The 27,537-nt window shown below is 40.3% G+C and overlaps 1 protein-coding gene across 1 annotated transcript in view; it reads right to left on the bottom strand.

Annotated features, from left to right (window-relative positions):
* The window catches only part of Dio2 (iodothyronine deiodinase 2), a 199,668-nt gene extending 173,632 nt beyond the window's left edge, over positions 1-26,036 (bottom strand). The window contains 1 exon segment of the mRNA XM_048449347.3: positions 25,960-26,036. The gene's annotated coding sequence lies outside the window, so the exon portion shown is untranslated.
* Between the last annotated feature and the right edge of the window lie 1,501 nt (positions 26,037-27,537).

Here is a 27,537-nt window from a genome sequence, read left to right as displayed (position 1 = left end):
GGATTTTTCCCCTTCATTTGAAAGTTAAATTGTATATTTTGAAAATAAACTAAGCCATGTGTCTCGCTCTTTGTTAACAGCAAACTGTTTAGAAAGGACTCAATGGCATACAAAGGATTTCTAGCATGTCATGTTAGAAAGAGCAAACTGTGTCTTCCCTCAATAGATACAAATGCTAATGCTCAGAAATATAAACTTGTGGCTATATCTCACATTTCATAAAATACAAAAATAATCTGCGTCACATGATTGGTTTGCAGGCATTCTGAAAATGGCATCTGATCCGTGCCGTCAACCACTATAAACTGACTAAGCTAGTACTCTATAGGGAAGGAGGTGTTGGATCTGTGAAAAGTTGGAGGAGAGGTAACAAGGGTCAAAACTCACGGTGCAGAGAACTAATTTAAAAAAAAAATCTGCTATGTATCAGACACAAAATTAAGTTATCTGCTCTACAAACCTGAGTTAGAATCACCTTCATCATCAGCCCATTTAATAACTGAAGGTGGTAGCATGCCAAGAGGCTGAGAAGCCCACCAGCCATTGGAAAGCCTACCATGAGTTCTTTCATACGCAGGGACCCAGTGTCTTTCCATCAATGTTCTCTTACGCTTAAGAGAAAGCAAACTCACTCTTATTTTTTTGCAGCAATTATTTTTAAAAGACACAAGCAGAAGCACACTGACACAAAGTTAGTTCACCCATATTTAACTAAAGAGTAAGGCACCAAGACAGTAAGTGCATGCATTAACTACAGTGAGCAGAATATTTATTATGAAAATAGTCTCCATAACTCACAGACGCGAAAGACCCAAATTTCCTTAAGAACATGATTCATAATGCACTCTATCTCCAGGACACACAGCTTCTTTTTATTCTTTACTGTAATTGTTGTAGCCTAAGAAGAGGACATCTTGAAAGCACATGCACTCCAAACAGCTAACAGAAAAACAACTGCCTACAATTCCATCTCTGGATTCAGAATCACTTGGGTTCCTGAGTTGTGCCACTTCCTGCCAATTATTCAATCAGAGTTCCCTTACCGTTCTCCAGCGTCCTCATCTACAAAATGGACATAATAATACCTATCTGACTGGGATGCTATAATAATTAAATAAGATTATATTTGGAAAAGTTTGGCTTAGTAACCTCCTGAGTCATAATAAGCACACTGTAAATGCTGGTTGTGGTTGTAGCTAAACAATCAAGCAGAAAACCCTGGCAAACATCACAGACACCCAGAGGCCAAAGAAGCGACATTTTTACATAATTATAGTCCATGATAGGAAAAGGAGAGAGGAAGTAAAGGGATTGGCAGCACTGGGGAGGATGGGATGAGAAAGAGACTGTAAATTGGCACGTAGAAAGACACAAAGTGCTGGCCAGCACACTGGCTGAAAGCAGCAATGGGAGACAGGATGCTGGCTTGCGAGTGTGAGACCTTCCATTAGGATATTTGTATATGAAAATAATAAGGCATCAAAGCAGAGATGATTTTCATTGGAATAAAGAAAACAAAAATTTAGGACACTAGGGTTTCTGTGGCTCGATCTCACAAAGAAGATTTAGCTGCTACATATCCACCCTGAAAGTCACGTTGACGCTAACAAGAACTACACATTAGAACTTGGATGAAAAATAGCTAAAAGAATTGATTGCTGTTACTTTTGTTTAATAACAATGAATATCTGTGCTTTCATAAAAGAGTTTTAAGTATGTCTACTTTAAATTACTATGTGTTCTTAGACTGAAAGTCAAAAAAAACTTGAAGATTGTAGAAGATAAGGCCCACTATTTGTTTTTGTAACTCAAATTTTGTCGAAACCTAACTTAGCTCATGTTTTGCATACCCTATGGCTGCTTTTTAAGTCAAAATGGTAGACGTTGAGTAGTTGCAATAGAGAATGTATGATCACTGCTAGCAACTGTCAGCTTGAGAGAATCTAGACTTACCTGGGAGAGAGCCTCTGAGCATCCTTGCAGGTGAGTATCTTGATTACATCATTTAACATAGAAAGAACTAGCCCTGTAGGTGGCCTTGTTCACTGTCTGGGATCCTGTACTCTACAAAATGGAGAAAGCAAGCTACAAGCATGCATCTCTTCATTGCTCTCTTCTTCTGACTTTGGATGTGCTATTATCAGCTTCTTTGACCCCTTGACCCCTTGACTTTCCCGTCATGGTGAATGCACCATGAATGGTGAGCTAAAAAGTACCCTTTCTGCCTGAAGTGGATTCACCAGAGTATCTGGTCAGTACAGTGAGAAAAGATGTAGCAGGTGTGGTCGATCGATAGAATAAACAGACCAATACTATATAAAAGATTTAGCTTTTAATAAAAAAAAAGGGAAAACTTACACCAGAGTCCCAATGGTCCATGCGGAATGCAGGGGCCAAGAGAGAGAGCAGGGAAGCACACCTGCCAAGTTTATAGGTAAATTTTTGCCTTAGGGCAACACGCCCCATGGACAGAATGTGATTGGCTGAACTTCCCTATCAAAAAGAAACTAAGACAGACTGTGTAAACCACAAATCCTAAATCCCTCAGTGGGCACGATAAGGTCAGAATTTTGAACTAACCTGGTCAGACTGTCATCACAAAATGCCATAAACTTGAAATCTAAAACATAGGCATTTGTTTTTTGAAGGGTACCAGTTCTGGTCAAGAAAGGGTGCATGGGAGAGAGAGAGAGAGAGAGAGAGAGAGAGAGAGAGAGAGAGAGAGAGAGAGAGAGAGAATGTGGATTTAACAGCAAACTCTCTGGTGTCTTCCAATTAGGGCACTAATTCTACCAAACTAAGGCCTCACCCTTATAACCTCGAGTAACCTTAATTACCTGCTTATAGGTCTGTTCCATAAATAGGCACACATTAGGGAATACACTTTCCAGCATAAAACTTCCAGGCCATAATTCAATCCACAGATTACTTTGAACTTGCAAACTCTAGCTTAACCTGAATTATCCACTGCACCACCCATTGTGCCTTGCTAAACACATCTGGAAAACAGCTCGCAAACAAAGTACAGTGGAAACCTTTTCCATTGGCTATGAATGAAGAGACTATGCAGAAACGCTGCCACAGATGTTCCTGTGGCAAACCATTTATATGCTTGAAGAAAAACAGACAGATGACTTCTAGAGGGAAGGAGAAAAGAAGACGATTTCTCCTCTCCAGGGTAAAACTGGAACACATCCATTTATCCATGCCCCAAGTGGGAGTTTCCATCCTGTGGTTATTCTGTTCTCTTACTAAGGAAAGGCAGTAATAAACCTTCTTGAGAATCACCTGTGACCAAGTGGGGTGATGAGATTCAAGCGCACATGGACAGGTCAACGTCAAGTGGTGGGCCTCATCACCCCTGTGCTATTTTAAAAGGGTGTTAGGTCTGTTTCTTTACTAACCACATGGTGTTTTAAGGCACACGGCCTCATTCATCTTCTGGGTACCTGTGAAGTGAAGCGTCCCGCATTTTATTTCTGGTTTACAAATGGAAAAGTAGGGCAGGAAGCCGTCGCATCCCTCTTTCCCTAGCGAATTAATCACTAGAAAAGCGGGAGCTACCAAGTGTGAAGTCCCTTGTTCCTGTGCATCCAATCATGAATTAGTTTGCTCACTCTCCGCGGATATCAACTCCGCACTGCTACTTGGAGAAGGAACTGCATGCATGATGATTACACGACACATCTACCATAGCGGTGTGGACACGTCCCTGCCTCCCTCTCTCTGGTGCATGTTAGAGCCCCCTTCTCAATTAGAAGTAGAAAAACATGGAAAACAGGAAAGAAGTATGTCATGACCTAAGTACCAGAAGCGGCTCTGAGTTGGCATGCTTCCCCACCTCATGGCATGCCGGCAAGGTCATAGACTGCAGCGCCCTCTGGTGAGAAGCCAAAGTGACTCACAGATTAATAACAAAGTTGTGTGTCATCAAGAGGTTCGGATTAATTCCAGATCAAAGCTTCTTTGGGCTTAATCCTGCTCCTAAATTGGCCAGTATGTCTTCCTTGAAGTCATTGTGTGCGTATGACAAGGGTGTGGCCTGAGCTACTAGTGTGCTTCCTGAGAAGGCAGCCCGGCTCATTAGGTGAGACACAGGATGAAATCAATTCTGCCATCCGTTCTCAGGTTTTATACAAATCGTGCTAATGTCTCCAGAGTTCTTCAACATAATAAAGGTAATGTTCACCTCATGGTATTATAGCTCTGATTATGAAAAGGGAAAAAAGGAGAAAATGAAGGAGACAGCTTGGTGGTCGAAGGGTTTGCCATGCAAACCCTAGGTCCCTGGGTAAGAATGGTGGTCTACCTGCAATTCTGGCCTCAGAAGGTAGAAAGAGGAATATCTTCAGAGCAAGCTCAATAATGGAGATGATTCCCAATATTAAACTTCAGCACACATGTGCTGACATACATGAAACCATGCACACATACATACATACATACATGCATAACATACACAGTGCTAGATGGGGAAAAGAGAAAGAAATAAAAAAAATTTATACTTCCTTTCTTAGTTTCTATCAACTAATATTCACTTCTCTTCCTCCCACAGGATTGCCGTAAACTTCGTATTCAGGCCCGTGCTGGTTTACTAAGCTTTCAATAGTCAAGTACCTCAACTTAAATAGCTTAAAAGACAGCTCAGTTCTCCCAATCTTCTGAAGGATGAGAACCCAAGGTAGGAATGCTGTGAAGTATCACCTTTTAGCGGCATGGGGGACAGGCAGTTCTGTTTCAAACCTGTCAACTGGGTTTGTAAATAGATTAAAAAGATCCGTGTCTCTGAGTCACCTTGCCTCTTTATGTACCTGGAGTGAAAGTTCCTGTTCTTTTTTTTTATTATTGAGCTCTACATTTTTCTCTGCCCCCCTCCCTGCCTCTCCCCTCCCCCTTCAACTCTCCCCCTTCTTAAATTAGCAGTCAGATCAGGTCCCATGCTGACAACCCCATTTAATGGCCTCTTCAAAGAGGCTGAATCTGAGTACAGTTACCTTCGGAAGTACTGGGGTATGATGACTAACCTTGACCAACGGTCAACCTGATGGGATTTAGGATCACCATGGAAACAAAGTCCTGGGTATGTGTAAGAGAGATTCTCTAGATTTGGTAAACTGAAATAGGACGGCACACCCTAACTGTAGATAGCACCTGCCCATAGACTGGAGTCCTGGGCTGAATAAGAAAAAGCAAGCTAGCTAGAATCAGCACTCACCCCTTTCTGCTTCCTGACTTGTGCAGTGTGACCACCTGCCTCTTGTTCCTGCTGTCATGACTTCACCATGACGGACTAATCCCTCCACGGTGACCCAAAATGAACCCATCCATCCCTAAACTGATCTTGTCAGTTATCTGGCTGTAGCAACAAGAAAGTTAACCAAGACATGGGGTTTAAGCTTCCAAAGAATGGATTTCATTTGGATGTAAGGGGAAAAAGATGCAGCTTAGCAGAGAGCAAGCTTAATAAGTATACGGAGATCTCAGGGGACAGTAGAGACGAGAGAAGTCCCAGCCCCAGCCCACTGTGACACAGACACGCTCCCTCCAGGCAGGTGTGAATAGAAAAATAGAGATTATAGGTCACACTGCAAATCTTGCCTCTGTTTAGGGCAAGCCGTGATACCCCTTCTCCAGGATCACAGGTTGCTGAGATAAAAGGGATTCTCCAAAGCCAACAATGTATTATTAATTACAGTGAGCCCTCAGGAACCCTTGGCAAACAGGAAGACTGAATCCAAACATTTGTCCTATTCCCTCGCTGGATTGAGTCAACAACTCTTCAGTTATTATGTTACCCTCCAGTGCTAAACCAACTTTGGGAAACTTCATGTTACTATTTAGCTGACTCAGGCATGGTTTTTGTAACTTCTGGCTAATCTACAGCACAATTCAAAATCTTTAGTGGCTGAAAAACTGCATTCTCTAGTATTTATTCTGGAAAAAAAAAAATGTGTACCTGGCAGCATTTTCCAAAAGCATTTTGTGAGGGGCACAGATATTAATATAAGGGTAGCAAGACTGTCCATCCACTTCGGCAGTCTCTGGTTAAGATTTTCCTCTGCAATCTTCCCCACAGCAGCCTCTCACTTGGGTTCAGAGGGGACAGAGCTGCCGAGGGTCCCTGCCTGCTGGACTGTGACTTTGCCACTTCCCCATTCCAATCTCCTCACCACCATGTTCCCATGCTTCCTACGCAGTCTTCCCATGCCAGGACCAAAAGAAGAGAAAAATCTTTCTGATAAAACACAAACAGGAGCCCTAGAATCCTTCCAGAATAGCACTGTAGTTACCATTATCATATTATCGTCTTCACTGATGTTTAAGTGCTTATTGGAGTGGGCTTCATTAAAAAGTGAAAGAACAGAGCAGGCATTACAATATGAATCAGCACTTGGCTTTGTGAATCCAAATGAAGAGGCCTTTGCAAGGCAGATTTGAACTAGCATCATAGTCGATGTCAAAGCTAGCTTGCTACAGGTTTATCTTCATGCCCATCATCACATGACAGGTCTGTGTTGAGCTATTATGCATATTTGGCTTCAGCATTTCACCAAAGTAACCCAGCAAGTGTCTTGTTTTTACCTCCAGTTTCCAACACATCATTCAGTGCACTGGTAACTAATCATCCTTAGTCCTTTTCCTCTGCTTCCTCTCATTCATGAGTAAACGGGTAGTCTCTTCTTTTACTTCATGTTGACTTCTGTCCATTATGAAAATAACACATTTTCTGCATCCTGTGCCTAGACCTTGGTTCCTAATGTTACTCCACACTAAAGAACTCCAGACCAATTCTAGGTATAGGGCATAAGATGTTCAAAGTAAGCCTAGAGTAATCTGTAGAATCAGAAATAAGGAAGTGCTGGAAAATGAGAGAGAGGGAGATAAATAATAGATAGTTAGAATAAAGGAGGGAGAGAGAAAGAGATGGAGGGAGGGAGGAAAAGGGAAGGAGGAATGAAGGGGGAATCAATGGTGGATAGATAGACCATAGAAAAGGAATAACAAGGGGGTCCTCTGAAAGAACTATAATGAATGGCTAAAGCTGGGACAATTTGAACAATGAAATAAACAGTGTTGTGTTTTGCCAGGTGGCAGTGGCTCATGCCTTTAATCCCAGCATTTGGGAGGCAGACGCAAGCGGATCTCTGTGAGTTCGAGGCCAGCCTGGTCTACAAAAGCTAGTTCCAGGACAGACTCCAAAAGCTACAGAGAAAGCCTGTCTCAAAAAATCCAAAAACAAAAAAACCAAAACAAAAACCAAAACCAAAAAACAATGTTGTGTTTTATTATAACACAAAATATAGAGTAAATACACATAAGTCCACAAGGAAACAAAGAAAAGATTCACTAAATATAGGAAGTAAAGGAAACAAAGCTTGCGGTGCCTACTCCCTGCCCAGGAGGATCAGCTTAATCTCCCCACACCCTGGTGTGAGTGTGAGCTGGATTTAATGACTCACCTCTAAGGAACAGGTTATGGAGAAATGTAAAAGAAGGGAACAAAGTTAAGATCCCCAAGGATGAGGCCTCTAGATCCCATGTACTCTGACGTTTAACAAGATGAGAAAAAGCATTGTCAACACTGGGTGATGCTTTCCCCCAAACTCACAGCCCTTAGATAATCATAAGGAAAACATTGGGTCAACTAAATGAAGGGTAGTCCTTAAGAATTTCTGCAAAACCTCTCTGCAGAAGTCTAGAGATAGGGCCAAAGAGATGGCTTAGTGACTAAGAACCACTTGTTGCTCTTGTAGAGGACCTGATTTTTATCACATCATGCAACTTAAAACCATCTGTCACTACAGCTCCAAGGGCCCAATGCCCTCTCTGGACTCCAATAGCACCCACACTCATGGGTGGATGTACACACCACACACACACACACATGTGCGCGCACGCGATGCACTCACCATCAATTCTTTTTTTCAGTTGTCAGACTCTCAAGTGTGTGCCAAGTAAGTGAAATAAGTGTAGAATAGTATTCTGCTTGGAATTTCTATATGGGGGTGGGGAGTGAAGAAACTGGAAAAGACTGAATACAATCTCAGGTTTATTAAATAGCAGTATACCAATGCTGATTTCTTAGATTGGAGTCCATGGCTATTAAAGATGCTGTCATTCATAGCAGGCACTTTGCCCTCTGACCCATCTCCCCAGCCTCTGATTCTTTTACAGTAAACAATAAAGTGGTTTTAGTATATCCTCAAAATTATGCAACGATTACCGCTGTCTGATTCTGGAACCTTTCTTTTTAAAACATAGGCTTTCTCTGTGCAACTTCACGCCCAAAAAGATTGCTTGATTTTAAACAGCAAAAGTAATTCTTAGCTTTAACTTTTCATGAATCTAAGTCTTTACCGAATTTCTGCAGATTCTCCCTTTAAGAACATAGTGACTGGTAGGAAGATAGAAAATGAAAGAAGTATCTCGCTAACTATGCAGTTATTAGTAACCTTGAAGGGAAGAAGCAAAATGACCTCTGTATATTTTACAGAGATTTCACACACTACAAAATTTGCTTGTGTCTGTACTTGTGGTATGAATGTGTTTGTGCAGGCATTTTCACATATGTGTGGGTGCTTTTCTGTATGCACCCAAAGGCCGATATTGGGTTTCTTCCTCAATTGCTTTTTATCTCATATATTGGAGAAGTGTCTCGCACATGAATCCAGAACTTGTAAATCTGCTAAATTAGACAGCCTGCTTGCACTGGAGATGCTTTATCTCTGCCTCCCAAGTGCTGGGATGGCAGGTGACCCACCACAAAGTCCCAACAATTATGCAGGTGCTGCGGTTCTGAACTGCAGTCTTCACATTTGGGTGGCAAGCATTGTATTCACTGAGCCATATCCCCAGCCTCTGATTCTTTTTTTTTTTTAAGTGAACAGAGCAGTGGTTTTAGTATATTCACAAATTTTTGCAGTTGTTCCCAGGATCAGATTCCAGAATTAAAAATCACTGGTCTACAGCAACCGCTGTGTCTATATTTTCCTACATTGGATATTTCACAGAAAATGAAATCAAAGGTTTGTGGAACCACTTGCAAGATTCACCTACATTGCAGCATGAGTTTGGATGTTATTCTCTTGACGCCTTAGAAATTTTCCATTGTATCATTACCCCACATCCCATTTAATCCACTCATTAGGTGATGCAGTGTTTCCACTTTTCAACAATTACAAACGATGCTGCTATAAACATTCTCAGAGTTTTTTGTAGGAACATTTGCTTTCTTTCCTTTAAGGTATAATCCTATGAGTGAGACTGCTGTGTCATATGGTAACTTTATTAAGAAACTGTCAAACTGTTTCCAAAGTAGCTGCATCATTTCAAATGTTTCCCATAATGCATTAGCTTATATATTTCTCAAATCTTTGCCGGCTCTTGGCACTGCATGTCTTTTCCTTTCTTCCCTCCCCCCATATAACAGTATTAGGGATCAAGCATGGGACCTTGTGTATATTAAGCAAGCATTCTACTACTGAGTTATACCCCCAATCTATCATCTTTTTGTTATAATCATTCTAATGCTTATGAAAGTGTATTTTATCAAAGTTTGATCTGCATTTCCCTAATAATTGATACTATTGACATTTTTATTCACTGTTTAAAATGATGCCCACTTAAATATTTTGTCTAAGTTTAAACTGAAGTACATTTTACTATAGAATTTTAATAGATATTATTATTAAATAATACTCTGGAATTATGCCTTAAGAGATATATTATTTACAAATATTTGCCTGCATTCTAGGATCATCTTTTCACTTTCTTGATAATGTCTCTTGAGGCATAAATCTTTCAATTTTGATGAAATCTAATTTTTTTGTATACTTGATCTTCTGGCCTATTATCTAGGAAAGTATTACCTAATCGTAAGTTATGAATATTTATGTCTATATCCTTATCTAACATTTTTCTCTTTTATATCTCTTACTGATTTTAACTTAATTTCTATAATTCCTGAGGAAAGTGTCGCCTACAACATATTTTATTTTTCTTTGTATGACATCATGAGAAATCATGATAAATGCTAAAATATTTATAGATTAAAATATATGATAAATTTGTTTTTTGAACTAATGAAATCCTCAGGGCAGGAAGATAGGTGGAAATATCATCAGACAAAGTAGGGATGACCATAAATTTCTCCTTGCTGGGTATTTATGGATTCATTATAAAACTCTTTTTTAATTTATTTGTACAAAAATTAAATAATAAAACTGATGATTAAGATTGTCAATAATTCAAGTTGCCAAGTAAAAACATATTTAAAAACCTACAACCTAATAGCTTTTCACATAAAGAATATTTTTCCCTCATCATAGTGAATAGTATCTTCACATATAGGAAATTACTTCCATTTGGAGAGGGAAAACAGCATCATGAAACTCACATTTCTCACCTAACATCTTTTCTTTGATCAGAGACAATGCTGATCTCTACCGTGGTGTTTGGGAACCAGTGAATCAGATCTCGATTTTTAGGAATTAAAACCACTTGGGCTGAGGTATATGATTTAGTTATTGCAGATAATTTCAAGGGAGTGGAACTGAATGTTCTCATGTGAAATCCGCTTAGGGCCAACACCACACTCAGCCGGGGAGAGCCGAGCTATGAGGTACTAAGGAAAGTTCTGGCTTAGTTCAAAATACTGTGAACTTTTCATAAAACATTCATGACTTCAAAGTAAGTCATTTCACTAAGAGACAGGGAAAGAGGGAGAAGAGAGACTATCACATACTTCCTAGAATTTTTTTTTAATTAAGTAAATATACAAGTGTGATATATTGCTAAAGTTTTATAACATTCATTAAAAAATGAATCTGGACACAGTAGGACCCTTGCACATATGATGAACTCACAGCAGTTGGGGCAGCATGCACAAGAACTGTGCAATATCAAGCCAGAAAAAAAAAATCACAGCATGAAGAGAGGTGGACACAGAGTCCCACTCCTAGCTGAGGAGCTAGTGCAATCGACAGGCGCTCAGAGAAGTGTGGGCCCTGGTAGATCAGCCATGCTCTGGTGGATGGCCACACATCCAGCACTGTATAAGTTTCACAGATCGGACTGACAACCGGAAGAAAAGGAAAACAAGACGCATGTGGGATGAGGAGAGGAGGGGCTGGATCTCAGAGGGCTTTGTGGAGGGTGATAATATGGCTCAAATACCTTGTATGACTTTCTCAAAAAAATTAATAAAGATAAGAAAAAGTCAACTCACAATTTGGGGGCTGGATAGATGGTTTCATGCTTAAGAGCACTTGGTCTTGTGGAGGACCTCAGTTCAGTTCCCATCACCCATTCAGGGGGCACAATCACCTGTAACTCTCGCTCCAGTTGATCCAAAGCTCGCTTCTCGACTCCATGGGCACTTACGCTCCTGGGTACCAGGCACACACATCACACACATACATGCATGCAGGTTCAGTACCCATGCACATAAAGTAAAATAAATCATCTAAGAAAGTAAAATTTTAAGTATAAAATATACAGAAGGTAAAATTTAGCAAAAGATACTTATTTATGACATCAAATTTGATCATACTGTTTGTGTTAGGAATCTTTACGGCATTGATTTTTCACAAATGTGTAGAATGAGGAATAAAACACAGAATCATAATTTCCAAATCAAAGGATAGTACAAGAATTGGAATTTTTTGTTGTTTTCATTGATCTCTGGGTACTCCACACAAATAGTAAGTCAGTAGTGTCTCCTTTGACTCGATAAATTTTAGTTCCTTTCCCATTTTCACAGCAATACTAGAGAAAAATATATAGATTCTGTAAAGGTTTAGATTGATATTTTTGCCTATAATAATTTGTGCGCAAGGCTAAATGTGCATAAAACCAGCACATTCTTGAATTCTAAGTTTTGTGTTATCATTAGCACTTAATATGTTATATATCTTCTCTGTTTTTTTTTTGAGACAGCATTACACTGTGTGGCCAGGCTATCCTTGGACTTGTAATAATCCTCTTGCCATAAATCTTCTTATGTGATTCTGTGAACTTTATAAGATTCCTTTTAACATTATCTTTTTTGAATACCAAGTCTCATAGTCATAATTCATGAATTTTGAATTTACAAAGTACCTATTTTTGTACATATACCTATGCCATACAGTCCTGTAAAATAGTTACAACACATGCATCTTATAACTAGAATGTTTGAGTCACTAAATTTTTTAAATTTTTTATTGAATTTATTGAGCTATACAATTTTCTCTGCTCCCTTCTCTTTCTCTCCCCTTCCCTTCTACCTCTCCCATGATCCCCAATTTACTCAGGAGATCTTGTCTTTTTCTACTTCCTATATAGGTTAGATCCATGTATGTCTCTCTTAGGGTCCTCATTGTTGTCTAAGTTCTCTGGGATTGTGAACTGTAGGCTGTAGCCCCAGGTCACTAAAAATTCATGTGAGTTAATTCCTCAACTTCTTCCCCTACTACTAGCTCCTTTCATTACTTGTAGAAAGCACTCCTGTACTAGACTTGCATTCAGTCCTTCAGCAATATTTCCTGGGTACCTGCCTAATGATGAGCATGTTTGTATTGTGTGAAGATACTAATGAACAACAACGACAAGGATGTCTCCTCTCACAGATGAGACCCCATCCTTTCCTCTCTTTTTGCTCACCCCATACTCCCAATGTGTTTTGAGAAGCATATAAGCAGTGATGTGCTGCCTTACCATAGGTCCAATACAATAGGACCAGCCACCCATTAACTAAAACTTCTTTCTTTTTTATTTTATATTTAATTGATTTTATTGAGCTAAACTTTTTTCTCTGCTCCCGTCCCTGCCTCTCCCCTCTACTTCTACTCTCTCCCATGGCTCTCATGCTCCCAATTTGCTCAGGATATCTTGTCTTTTTCTACTTCCCATGCACATTAGATCCATGTATGTCTCGCTTAGGGTCTGCATTATTGTCTAGGTTCTCTGGGATTGTGAATTGTAGGCTGGTTTTCTTTGTTTTGTGTCTAAAAGTCACTTATGAGTGAGTACATATGATGTTTGTCTTTCTGGGTCTAGGTTACCTCATTCAATATGATGTTTTCTAGATCCATCCATTTGTTTGCAAATTTCAAGATTTTTTTCTGCTGCGTAGTACTCCATTGTGTAAAAGTACCACAATTTCCTTGTCCATTCTTCAGTTGAGGGGCATTTAGGTTGTTTCCAGGTTCTGACTATGAAAAACGATGGTGCTATGAACACAGTTGAGTACATGTCTTTGTGATACAATTGAGCATCCTTTGAATATAAACCCAAAAATGGTATTGCTGGGTCTTGAAGAGGGCTGTTTCCTAATTTTCTGAGAAATCACCAAACTGATTCCCAAAGAGGCTATACCAGCTTGCACTTCCACAAGCAATGCAGAAGTGTTCCCTTTACCCCCATATCTTTTCCAGCATAAGCTGTCATCAATGTTTTTGATTTGGTCATTCTTACTGGTATAAGATGGAATATCAGACTTCTTTTGACTTGCATTTCTCTGATGACTAAGAATGTTGAATAACATTCCTTAAGTGTCATTCAGCAATTTTAGATTCCTCTATTGAGAGTTCTCTGTTTAGGTCTGTACCCCATTTTTTATTGGATAATTTGTTGTTTTGATGACCAATTTCTTGAGTTCTTTGTATATTTTGAGGATCAGACCTCTGCCTGGTGTGGGGTTAGTGAAGATCTTTCCCATTCTGTAGGCTACCATTTTGTCTTGTTGATCATGTGCTTTGCTTTACAGAAGCCTCTCAGTTTCAGGAGGTCTCATTTTTTAATTCTTGTTCTCAGTGTCAATGATACTGGGGTTATATTTAGGAAGTGGTCTCCTGTGCCAATGGGTTCAAGTGTACTTCCACTTTCTCTTCTGTAAGGTTCAGTGTGGCTGGCTTTATGTTGAGGTCTCTGATCCATTTGAACTTGAGTTTTGTGTTTGGGGATAGATATGAACTTATTTTCATTCTTCTACATGTGAATATCCAGTTATGCCAGCACCATTTATTGAATATGCTTTCTTTTTTCCATTTTATACTTTTTGCTTCTTTGTCAAAAATCAGGTGTTTGTAGGTGTGTGGATTAGTATCTGGGTCTTCGATTTGGTTCCATTGGTCCTCCTGTCTGTAAACTTCTTTTTTGGTAGTTGATGTCTCAGGTATTTTGTTACAGCAACAGAAAGCTGACTCCCACACTTGGTGACTAGCTTATCTTTGTGTGACAACAATTCTGTTCTCATCCCCTCTGAACAATATTTTAAGTCTTATGACTCTCCATCTTTCAAATCATTCAAATCTTTCAATGTCTAGAATCATTAAATAAAGTAAATAAAGCTTATCATTCAGAATGTACCATACAGCTGCCAGTAAGACCCTGCCTCACTGAGGACTTTCACACTTACTGACAGCTGAATTGCCAGTATGTTCTACAAATAGAAAAGCCCCTTGTTAGGCTGTACATCTTTCCCACATATTTCAGCAGCTATAAGACACCCCTGCGCACTCCTTACCCTTCCATCCACCCACCCAAATGGGCAGGTCTAACAGTTTAGACTTTTGAACTGAGTCCATTTGCCTGATATCTAGACTAGCTGTTGTTTTAGGCTGTATTTCTTGAGCTCAGAATGTTCCTCTCAGACAGAGCCCAAACCTACAAGCACAGACAGAAACTTGAATGAGATAATCATTCAAACTCAAGAATCCAGAGAAAATCTATTAATGGCTCACTTGCCTTTTCCAAGTTTTTAATAGTCTGTCTTAAAAACTTAGCATTACGACCATAAATAGCAATTAAATCTCTACTTTTTATATTGTGATATAGAAGGGATAGTAATATTTTATTTCATTGTATTAAATTTAACCATCTAAGCATGCAAAATATAACATAATTGATACATTTTATGTTATATAGAAGAGAAGCTATCTTTAAGTTTTGGTCCCTAAGAACAAAAGTAGAGTCATTGATCAAAAGTAGTGTAGTGGCCTCATGGAAAAGAGATGGGTGTTATGAGGTCAGAGCTAAGGATTATTGGCACCAAACCACAAACACACAGGCCCTGTCGTCTATAGTCACTCAGGACTAAAACAAGAATAGTCAATAGGCCCATCATCTCTCTAGAACTCTGAAGTGAGACAATCAGCCCCATCCCATTGTGCATTTTTCTTTTTAGTGATATGAAAAAAAAACAATGATAAGATGGGAAGGATTCCAAAATGCAAAGTATGTCAGAAAATGAAAGCTTTTACTTCAATTCTCCCTCCCTGACTTCATTGTATTGCTGAAACTGAAACAAGTTTCTCCTGACCAACCGTGAAGAGATAAATGTTGCATTGTCACCAAAAAAAAGCAGATAGAAACCATTCTAAATGGATAAATTCATAGTGTATCACATATGAATAGTTCATAATCCCATGGATAAAGTCCTAACGAGTCATCCTAGACGTATTAAACCAATTAGATTTGTAGGAATGGACTGAGAAAGGCTGTAACATGAGAGCCGGCTTTTTGGGGTTTATGTCCCACCCAGTACCCCACAGACAGCAAGCCCCAAAGAAAATCACACAGAGATCTCTATAAATTATAAAACTGATTGGTCCATTAGCTCAGGTTTCTTGCTAACTCTTATAACTTATATCGATCCATTATTCTTATCTATGCTAGCGACATGACTCGGTACCTTTCATAGTGGGACAGGTCACATGTTGCTTCTTTGGTGATCTGGGCTGGACTGCCGGAGGGAGCTTCCTGCTTCCCAGAATACTCTTGTTCTCTTTGCCCCACCTCTACTTCCTGTCTGGTTGACCCACCTATACTTCCTGCCTGGCCAATCATCATTTATTTAAAACATGATTGACAGAATACAGACAATTCTCCCACACCAAAAGGCTATATTGGAGTGATGGAGTTCAGAAGACTGAACTTTCTGACTGTAACAATACTCATGTTTAAGAAGTATTCATAGTACAGAGAACCTAGACAACAACAATGACCCTAAGAGAGACATACGTGGATTTAATCTACATGTGAAGTAGAAAAAGTCAAGACTTTCTGAGTAAATTGGGAGCATGGGGACCATGAGAGAGGGTTGAAGGGGAGGGGAGAGAAAGGGAGGGGAGCAGAGAAAAAATGTATAGCTCAATAAAATCAATAAAAAATGTAAAAACAAAGTATTCATACTAGACATACGAGCATACACAGAAAGGAGCACAGAGGTAGAGCTGGTATTGGCAGAAGATTGGCTCTGTCAGAAAGAGAGGAGTTGATGTTGGGTCTGAGATGAAATGATAGCTGGATATATCATCTTCTATCATGAAAATGACCCATTCTGACACAAACTCTTGAGCATCAAGAACTAACACAAAAATTCTTATAGATGCCACCCTCAATTTAAAACAAGGTTCCTCAAAGTCAAGCTACCTAGAGATTGTAAGATAAGGAGAATACAGCAGGTACAAGAAAAGAATTAAGAGGGCATGGGTTGGATGAATAGAAATGGAGATGTATTTCTTTTATGGCAATTAAACAAATAGCTCAGGGGTGTCTACAGTGTCTTTGTGACATGCATGCAAAAAAAGCACAAAGATTCCTACAATAAGAATAGGAACCAAAAGAAAGTGGCACTCTGCTTTTGGTAATGTCAAATTCATGAAGAATAACTTTGCTCGGGGTAACCACACTGGTTGAACATTAAATCTCTTACTTATCTTGAATGTAGAGACTATAGCAAGGAAGTTTGCATGTCTTCAACAATGTTACTGAACACACACACATACACACATACATACATATAATAAATGACTATTGGGAGCTTAAGTTTACAGTATGTACTAATAATTAACGTTTGTTGGATTGATTGAAGTGATATTCCTTACACTAGGTGCAACAGTGCAACTACCAGAAAAATTACTAAGGTAAATGATGGCAAAAAAATTTCCTTCTGTGATTTAAGCAAAGTTTACTGACTTGGGATATTCATAGATCAAGACCAAATGGAAAGTTTGAATCTCGAATTGCAAAATATCATGACATTTGTGCATCTGTATAAAGAGTAGACTCTTTGGACTCTGAAGTAGGATTTCATCCCAGCACCCTGAAGATTATTATTAAACAGATACATTACTTTGTATTGACAGAAATATTCTGCTTGGCACAGGAGGCCACCATCTCATTGATCACTCATTGCTTCATGTCACATTTAGGAATAAGACAATGGCATGTGTGTGTAGGAATGCATTTATGCAAATTATCTTTTCAAGATGTATTTGACATGGCTTTCATCTGAAGGCTTACTGATTTAATGAATCAATGAAACTATCTTTCAAAAACTTAGCACTAAGAATTTTACTCTAGGAGACTGTAAAAGAGTAATCTTCGCCAAATATAAATATGAAGATAATCATATCTAATATTTTCTAATCTTTTCACTTTCAACCCCAAATGTTACTAAATGCTTTCAAAGCCCTATAAACAATGGCTAATTCCTTTCCCATCCTGAGAGATATCTTTACTGATTTATGTCCTGAAATATTACAGGTTTTTTTTTAAATCCACATATCTCTCAAAATGCCTGGACCTATTGATTTTGGGAGAAGGCTCTTGCTTGGCTGAATTTAATTTAAATGTAGCACTTTGTTACAGCTTAGAGAGGATGACAGTCATTTCTAACAAGCACGGATTATTCAGAGCATGACCCCAAATGCTGTTATTTCAACTAGCAAAAGAAAACAAGCTATCCTGTAACCTACTTCACACTGCAGGAAGAGAAGCCCTGTGAAAAGAGAGCTGGAAAAGGGCAACCTAACCCAGAGACAGTTGTCCTCACCGGGGCCCTCCTCCCAGCTGCTCTGGCTCTCTGGATAGGCCAGTTGCACAAATACAAGAAGATCAGGCCAGCATCCTGGAAGGGGGATGGGAATTGGTATCACCCTCCTTGGATAGCTGCTGCCAAGTTCTAGTTAGCCCAGTTACAGTAAAGCCATTGTGAACTTTTTAGTGGAGCAACCCTCAAATCTACATGGCATTCACGAATTTTTTTTTTTTATGGCTATGGCCACAGCCAGTAACTGCAATTTAGTGGCTTACACATTACCATGAAAGGGGGCGGGCAAAGGCTCGAGAGCAATGGATTTTTTACAGCAATAGGAAATGGAACACATTTGTGCAGCTGCCAACTCCTTTGCATTTGTGAAGATGAAATGTCCCCTAGATCAAAGTGACAAAGTAGTTAGGATATTCACGGGACAGGAGACAAAAAGAGTTCATTCGCTGCCAAAAAACCAGCCTTCTGTGGAGTATTTACAAGTTTAATAACAGTACTTACATGAGAAGTGGAACGCAGGAAGATGACTTGAATGTGTGCACCGCTTAACAGGCGCTAGGCATCCCCCTTCTCCTGGGCAGGCGGGTGATGGCAAGGTCTGCCCTGTTCACTCACTCAGCTGTCACACATATGTTGTGCACCTACTCTAGGACACTGTGCTAGGAATTTTAAGGGGAATGAATGAGCAGAATCAAAAAGCGCGATCCTTAAGGAGGCTGCAGAAGCTCCGTGTAGATGATGACATAGATACACAGATCAAGGTGTCAGGTCTGCTGTGCAGTGTTTGAGAAAATAGAGAAAGCTGGCTTTGTGAATTTGCTAAGTGTCCTCAAGGAGGAAGAAAACGCTGAGGCTAAAGAGAAGTTCTTTATAAGAATTAGCTTGAGTTCTCTGCAATTTCATCACCACTGTCCCTGTTGGCCTAAGCGAAAGACATTGCAAGAGAACCACTCTGGGCACTGGACCTGGCTCTCTCTAGAGTTTCTGCAGGATACAGGGTCAGATACAACCAATGCCCACCCCCCCCCCAAGAAAATCACCAGCTGGATCTAGCTGGGTTCTCTAGAACTGATAGAATAATAGAATAAATCTCTCTCTCTCTCTCTCTCTCTCTCTCTCTCTCTCTCTCTCTCTCTGTGTGTGTGTGTGTGTGTGTGTGTGTGTGCGTGCGTGTGTGTGTATGTGTGTGTGTGTGTGTGTGTGTGTATTAAAGAGAATTTATTTATTGAATTGGTTGGCATGACATAGTCTCGGTAGCCCAGCAATCAGTGTGTTTCATACTGGGGATGCTGAAAACCCAGTCTCTGCTCAGTCCATGAGGCTGGATGTCTCTGCAGGTCCAATCTGGTACTAAATGCCTGTAGGAGTAATAAGGAGACACTGCTCTTCTGTCCACATTCAAAGGTCAAAGAAGCTGCATTTTGATGTCAGGGAAGTATGGCAGCACTAACATCAGAGTGGATGGGAAGTAAGATGCAAAGGCAAGAAGGCAAAAGTGTCAGCTTTTCCTTCAGACCTCCTTCCAGCTGCCCACCACTGCCCCTTGCTCTTGCAGATGGTCTCCCTCTTTCTGCTAATCCTTCCAGAAAATACCTTTGCAGGCCTGTCCAGAGGCCTCTGGGGTTGATTTCAGATCCAATCAAATTCCTAAATGAGATTACCCATGCCTCCAGGTAGAGTTCATTGCAAGAGCCCAGTGTATCTGATGCGAGGACTACTGAGACCCAGCTGTGTCCACACTGATGGGAGAGACAATGGGGGCACAAATGATTTCTGTGTGTGTGTGTCACACACACATCACACATCACACATAGTCGGCAGATTTCATAATAGATTCCACAAGGGTTTTTACATAGACAGACTGCACACTTAGACAATGGGATGCAGAGGCATTAAAAAGCACAGACAAGAAAACCATGTTGTCAATGCCCACTTCCTGCAGACATCAGAACACTCCAACAGACTGATTACATATACAGAATCTCTTTAAGATACTTCAAGATCAAGCATTTGAGGGGACTACTGAAGGTCACCTGTGATTTTTATTATATACTACTTATGTGTGACTAAATGAAGGCTGAGTGTAAATAAAATAGGATGAGAAGTCTGAGTGTTCAAATAAAAAAAACTGACATTTTCAGTTTGCATGTACACCTCTGGCTTTTATTATTCTGAAGTTTTAGAGTTTCAAGCTTTGTGAAATGGTAATTTTATCTGCTAACATATTAAGGCATAGCATGAATTTAAAATGCAGGATTAGAGTTACCTGCATATATTGGGATCTCTTGATGAAACATGGTGTTAAGAGCAGATGGAGAATTAAAGAAACTTTTGTCTGTTGCTTTGGAGGCACTGAGATGAGTTAGAGGTCTAGAGGTAGGAGAGACTGAGGCAGCTTCTCTGGTGTTCGTCACTTGTTAGAAAGAGAGGTAGATACACAGAGGGCAGAGGACAGAGGGTAGAGGGCAAGGACTCCATATCCCAACCTCATTTCCATACCTCATGCATAAGTTTCTTTCTCCCACTGTCTTGTTTCTCCACTCTTTTGACTACTGGCTCAAACAGGCACTGATCAAAAGAGTCCTCTGGAGGTCAAGGCCATGGACTGATGCATGTTTGAGGAGGTAGAGTGTACTTCAAAAAGTACATAGTACTGCTTTCCATCCTGAGACCTGAAGAAGTGTCCCACTTCTTAGCATCCACTGATCATGGCAGTGGCAGTAGAATTGTTACTGTCATCCTCTGCTTCTCCAAGGCTACTCAGTCACACTGCCTTAACTTGGAGGCAGGAAACAGTATAGGGTCCCACATGTGCATGCTGACACACACAGGCACACACAGAGGGAACAGTGAACAGCTCTGTTCATTCCACCTAGGAGGCAGATGATCCCATTTTCTTTTAATGATCACACTTTACGTATTTGGTGCACATAGAGATACGTGTGCGTGTATGCACGTGCCTTTGTGCACATGCCAAAATGAGAGATCAATTAACAGGATTTGCTGTTCTCCTTCCACCACGTGTATCCAAAGGATTGAATGCAGGTCATAAGTTTTATTGGCCAGCACTCAACCCACTGAGTTATCTCAACAGCCTAAATGCTACTATTTCAAACATTTTTATTTGGTATTACTAGTACCTCTTTCCCAACCAAAAAAAAAGAGTAATTTTAAAAAATTATAAAACCATTTTCACATGCTGTGAAGTCATACCATGGTGCGGGAGAATTGTCTGTATTCTGTCAATCATATTTTAAATAAACACTGACTGGGCAGGCAGGAAGTATAGGTAGGTCAACCAGACAGGAAGTAGAGGTGGGGCAATGAGTACAGGAGTATTCTAGGAAGCAGGAAGCTCCCTTTGCAGTTCTGCCCAGAGCACCGAAGAAGCAAGATGTAAGCTGTCCCGCTGAGAAAGGTACTGAGCCGTGTGGCTAACATAGATAAGAATAATGGGTTAATATAAGCTACAAGAACAAATAAGAAGACTGAGCTAATGAGTCAATCAGTTTTTTATCTTATGGAGATCTCTGTGTGATTTTCTTTGGGGCTTACCGGTTGTGGGGTACTGGGTGGGACAAACCCCAACAAGCAGGCCTCTTCATGTTACAATACCATGTATCAACAGTCAATTGACTAAATTTAAGGACTTTTAGGAAAACATCATCAATGTTCTTGCCATCTCTACCTAGAAGTCTCTCATCTCTACTCCCAGTCTTCACTGTATACACATAAATCATAAGCAGTTATTGTTCTCTCAAGACAAATTATGAACAAAAAACCACGTGGTTTTCTGTATCACAAGTCTGCTGTAGGGATGTCACTCCTCGGGTGGTACGCATTTGAGCCCACACCTTTCCTGGACAAGAACCACAACAGCATAACATCCTCACAGTGTTCCAGCCTCACACCAGTGGGTGCAGACCTACAGAGAGTGAGAGACTGAGCAGAACTAGCTGCAGAGGGAATCTCTTTCGCATCCAAGCATATTCCTTCATCTGAACCCAACAGCTCGAGTTGCTGGAACAGAACACCTGGGTTGCTTTCTGACAATTGTTCTTTCAACAGCAAAAAGGCAATTTTTTCCATAACATGAATAATATAAAAAGATATGTACTAATGAGATTTGCGCAATGCTGGAAAGAAGGATTATGAATAGGTAATTACACTTTTAGGAGATTTACAGATTTCAACCAGTTAAGCCCGAGGGGGTGATTATCTCATTAGTCAAAATAAATATAGAATAAAATGGGTGTGACCAGAGAATGCCACTCTTGCCAAAAGCTTGCAAAGACCAAGCTATGAATTCAGCGGCTACAGACTGAACGTTTTCTAACCGGGTTTCACACAGCTTAAAAGACAGAACCATATTTAGCTTCGCAGGCTCTCCATGTCACGGCCACCTGCGTTGTCAGCCATGTTCCCAGGCTGCAGTGTCTCATCCCCGCATCCCAGGCCGCCACTTCTCAGAGTACATCATGTTCTTTCTCCCCTACTGAAATGAGTGACTTACCTTTCCCTGGGGCCCATTCTGTGGCCGACTCCCCGGTCTGTCTCTGAAAATGAAGTTAACATCAACCCATCTTAATCCTAGGAGGTGTGGGAACAATTTCAGCACACGTGACTCCAGGAAGACTAACCCACTTTCTTTACTTAGATCCGTCCTCAAAAACGGTGCTTGAGGACTGGTGAGACGGCTTCGTGGATAAAGGCACCTGTCTCTAAGTCAGACAACCTGAGTTCAATCCCTGGGACCTACATGTTGAAAAAGAGCCAGCTCCCACAAGTTGTCCTCTGAAATCTACATGTGCGCATATGTGCATGCATATGCATGCATGTGCGTGTATGTGTGCATGCACATGCATGTGTGCATATGTGCATGTACATACACAGATAATTTTAAATGGGTCATGAGAAACTCTACACAAAGCTAGGAGTGGCATAAAAACTCTGTCTGTCCGGGAGTGAGGGAAAGCAACCATGCAAACACTCTGAGAACTTCATCAGTAGGGGCTAACTCTGCATGACCTTCTCTTGGGCACTCAGCTCCAGTCTAACCCTTCTCTGTCTCAAAATTCTCAACTCTCTCAACAGCTTTCCAAGACAAGACTGCCTAAACTTGCATTATTATCCTAGAAGTATAAAGAAACGAAGTTGGGGCCAGCGAGATGGATCTGTGGATGAAGCACACAGGATGAGGACCGGAGGTCGGGTCCTCAGCACCCATAAAAATATCAGGCAGGTGTGTGGTCTGCCTGTAATATCAGTGCTCAGAAGACAGAAAGTGGTCCTCAGAAGTATCTCGTTAGGAAACTATCTGAATCAGTAAGTTATGGGATGAAGTAGGAGACTCTGTCTTACTATGTGAGGTGAAGAACAACTGAGGAACATGGCTGACATCATCAACCTTGAGCCTATGTGCACACACACACACAATCATATGCACATGTACCTTTACATATAAGAACATGCATATATGTATGCATGTATACCTTAAACATACATGCATAGAGATTTTTAAAGGAAATAGAGGAAATTGCTATAGGCTAGAATATCAGAACAAAGACTAAAAAATAATAAACCTACTCAATGACCACACAGGTACATTCAGTTCCTAAGATTTAATTATATGTAAATTTCAGTATATATGAGATGTATATATGAGACATACATATTCTTTCACAATGCCATGAAGTTGGTGGCATTATGATGTCTCTTTATAGATTGCTCTTCCATTATATCCGAAGTCCAGAAACGCCAGGATCCAAACTATGGTTAGAATAGAGAAAAGCCCCATCTTCTCTGGACACTCTTAGCTCCCTCAAAGCATGTCCATCTGGTCCCTAAAGAGACTGGGTGGGAATCTTAAAAAGACATGGAGTGCCCTAGTGCTGGAGATGGTCAAGGAGGAGGCCAGTTACTGAGCTCCACGGCTTTCAGAATACTCTAGTGTACCCACATAGTAGGGACAGCTGCTGACAGCCCTGGATGGTTGTGTCCATGTATTTCCTAAGCCCTCCTCCAACCAGGTTTCTGTTTACCCAGACTGAGGTTGCGCACTTCCTGCCCTTCCTTGCGTTTGTTTCCTCACAAGATCTGGGTGCCATGCTCCGCTCTGTCACGGTCCCCGCTGCTGCCGCTGGTGCAGCTGAGAAGCTCGGATTATGGAACAGCTTGAAAAGCAAGTCTGAGTTGTATTCTTACCAAACAGACATTTCCTTGCTCAGTGTTTTCTGCCCCAAGCAAGAATCACTTTGTTGGGACTTGTAATGAACCGAGTGCTCCTGAGACAGCAGAGGGCCGCCACACCCAAGCATCACATTGGGATGCTTTCCTCCTCATCAGATCTGGATCTATATGGGGATCTGAGTTGCTGGCATAGTTGGAGCACTTGGTGATAACTCATAAATTAAGGGTAGAAGTGTTGAAAAATCATGGACGTCATTAAATTCTAAATCTATTTTCATAGCAGTCAGCTTCTCCAGGAAAGACGTCTAAACAATATAACAACACCACCTAACACCTACTTAGAATTTACCATGGGCATCTCTACTAAGCACCTTGCAGGGATTATGTCATTTAATCCCCACATGTCAAGGAAAATTGAAGTGTGTGTTGATACTACCTGGTTTCAGGTAGGGAAACTGAATTTGGTGAAGTTGCAGAACGAGTCATGTCACACAGCTGTGAGTGTTAAAGTGACCATTTCAAAACAACCTGTCCCTTAACCCCTATTCAACATGTCCCCAACTGCCTGAATATAATCAAATGCTAGTATCATTTTAGAAGGTGTACCTTAGTCTGTTCAGAGTGGAGGCTTGCAAAAAGCAAGCACTCAAACTTGAAAATATACATACAAGTAACATTATATTGATTCAACAGATTATATTTAGAAATATGTATATATATAAACATATGTGTGCATATATATATATAAACAAATACCTGTATGCATGCAATAACAATTAACATAAATATGGCATGAATTTGAAGGAGAGCATGGAAGAGGTATATGGGAGGGTTTGGAAAGAGGAAAGAGAAGGGAGAAATGCAATTGAATTACAATCCCAAAAGTAAACAAAAAAAATAAGTTTACTTCTCACAAATTAGGAAAATAGAAAGCCCAAGATCAAGGCACAGATGGAGGTCGTGTGTGGAGAGGCCCTATCTCCTGACTCAGAGCAGGTTCATTCTCACTACACCCTCACCTGGGAGAAGGACAGACTAACTGCCTGGGGTGCTCTTGCATTGGCGGCAATCCCATTCATAGAAACCTTCACCTCATCCCAATACCATCAGCACCAGGGCTAAAATAGCAGCATATGAATTTGAGGGGCATCTAATTCTACCTCAAGATGCAACATGGGGGCATCTGAACACACAATGTACAACTTGTACAACTTGATGTTCATCCCCCAAAGACCTAGTTTCTCTTCACAGTCTTATCTGTATCTAATAATCCTCAGAGTTGCAGTTTGAAGAACTGTACCCCTCATGTGCAACAGCTTCATGTTAAAACACACTCCTGGGGCTGCTGTTAGGTTGTTTGGGGAGAGGAAACGCAGATTTGTTTCATGCCATTGAGTTTTATCTTTGGATGATACACAGCTTTAGAAACATAACAAAAAACAATTTCTTAAAAACATTTCAATTATTTTTTACATAATTTTATAGTTCTAAGCTATGTTTTATGCCAAAGAGCACCTAAAGCCATTGAAGTAAAGGAAAACATAAAGTATTACATATAAATAGATAAGAAATAATGAGATAAAAGTTCATAAATGAAGAATTAGCATAGAGACTGTTCCAACTACACGAGTATTTAGGGATTGAGACTAAATTATCTTGAAGTGTCCAGATCACAGAAATTTATCCCTGAGCTGCCTTAGAAATGAGTTTTCACAATGTTGGGAGAACTCATTTGGGTTCTTCTGAACTCCAGACCACAGATAGGACCAACTTTCATTATTCATTCTCAATCTGTTGCCTACAGATCCTCAGCCCTTGTCTTTTTCCCCCCATTTCCTTCTGTACCTGGTCCCCTTGGCTCATTTCCTTCACCAGATGAGAGTTTTCATTCAAGACACTCTGGCACCTTCTAGAAGATGGGCCCCATTCAAGTCTGACCTTGGCTATTCACTCACCATGGAACAAAGTATGTGCCCTGCTGCCCAGTTTGCTGCAACACTTCTCAGCTACCGCTCACTGATGCCCACACAAGGACAATGACTGCGCTGCTGATGGATGGACCTAGAGTAAGGGCCACATCCAAAGGGACAGCTGACTGGCTATGACTGAGTTTTCCAATTTGGGAAGGCCTTGTATCTCAGCCAGTTGCTTTTTTAAGCACCTGGAAGCCACAGCAGAAGATGTAACATGCCCTCTTGATAACAAGCCAGGGAATAAATTAAATATTGGTCTTTCTCATAAATGTTCAGCCAGGCGTCTAACACTCCCTTCCTCCTCTGTGGTAAAGTATTTGTGCCAGATAGTTTCAGATATTTCATCATCCTGGGTCTGTCTTTGCAAGACTCTGTACTCTGAGCAGATTTGTTTTCATCCACTAATGATAGTGGTCTGGTCAAGAAGTCAAAATCAGATACCATTCTAGAAGCTTTCCTTGCCTTCTTCATTGACTGGAGATGCTGAGGGGATTATTACACAGATCCCCAGGAGAAATGGGAGTGTTTGCAGCTTTCAAAGACATCAAAAGTTTCCTCACACTGTCCCAAATATTCCCCCACTGAAAGCTGTGTCTCTGCATGCCACTGGAGATAACAAAGGGGCTATCTAACAGCTATTCAAATCTCAGAAAGAGGTTCAACTTGAGGGAAATCAGAAATAATTGTCAAGTCCAAATTTCCCTGCCCCTAATACTTCCATCAGTAAAAACTCAAAGCTTGCCACTGAAGGATCATGCCAGGGAGTATAAGCAGTGCCAATGGGGTAAGACACATCATTCCTTTGGGACCATGTTATGAATTAGACTTTGTATGCTCAAAATATATATATTAAAGTCTGAACACATAGCAGTTCAGGAAGTAGTCTTGCTTACAGTTATTATAGATTAATGAATTCAGATATAAGACTACGTTGAGTAGGTTGGTACCACACTCATACAATTGGTGTTCTTAGCGGAAGACACAGACACATTGAGAGAAGACCAGACATTGTAGAACATCATCAGATTCCAGGAAAAAGGCATTGGACAGACCCTACTTCATGGTCTACTGACAGAACTAGTTCTGTCTGTGACTTTACCTCAGTAGCTAAGCATCAGAACAGCGAGGCAGCATATCTCTACTATCCAAACCACCCAGTCTGTGCTATTTTGCTAAGGCCACTCTAAAACACCGATATAAACTGTATTTCCTAAATTTGAAAAAGTTTAATATAAAGCTTTAGCAATCTATGTATTCTAGTAGTAGGTAGACTTTGCTAATTCACAATAGTCAATACTATCCTCGTCATTTAACGCATTGTTCATCTCTTCTCAAAAAGTACTACATTTTTGGTATTTCAAAATAAACCAACCAGAAACAAAAATGAACTCCTTATCAAAACCTGGATTTTTCTTCAAAATTATGTTTACAGCAATAGATCATGACTTTTTTGTTAGAACTAGCTAAGAACTTTCTGTTCTTTCTAGAAAAGTACATATATGTTATTTCCTTCTTTATAATTTTTACTGTACAGATGCTGTGCCCTAGATACTAGGACAG

This window comes from Myodes glareolus, chromosome 11 (assembly GCF_982192425.1).
Source record: "Myodes glareolus chromosome 11, mMyoGla1.1, whole genome shotgun sequence".
NCBI classification, from domain to species: Eukaryota; Metazoa; Chordata; class Mammalia; order Rodentia; family Cricetidae; genus Myodes; species Myodes glareolus.
Note: the sequence above shows the minus strand (reverse complement) of the source record. Positions and strands in the feature narration are given on the sequence as shown.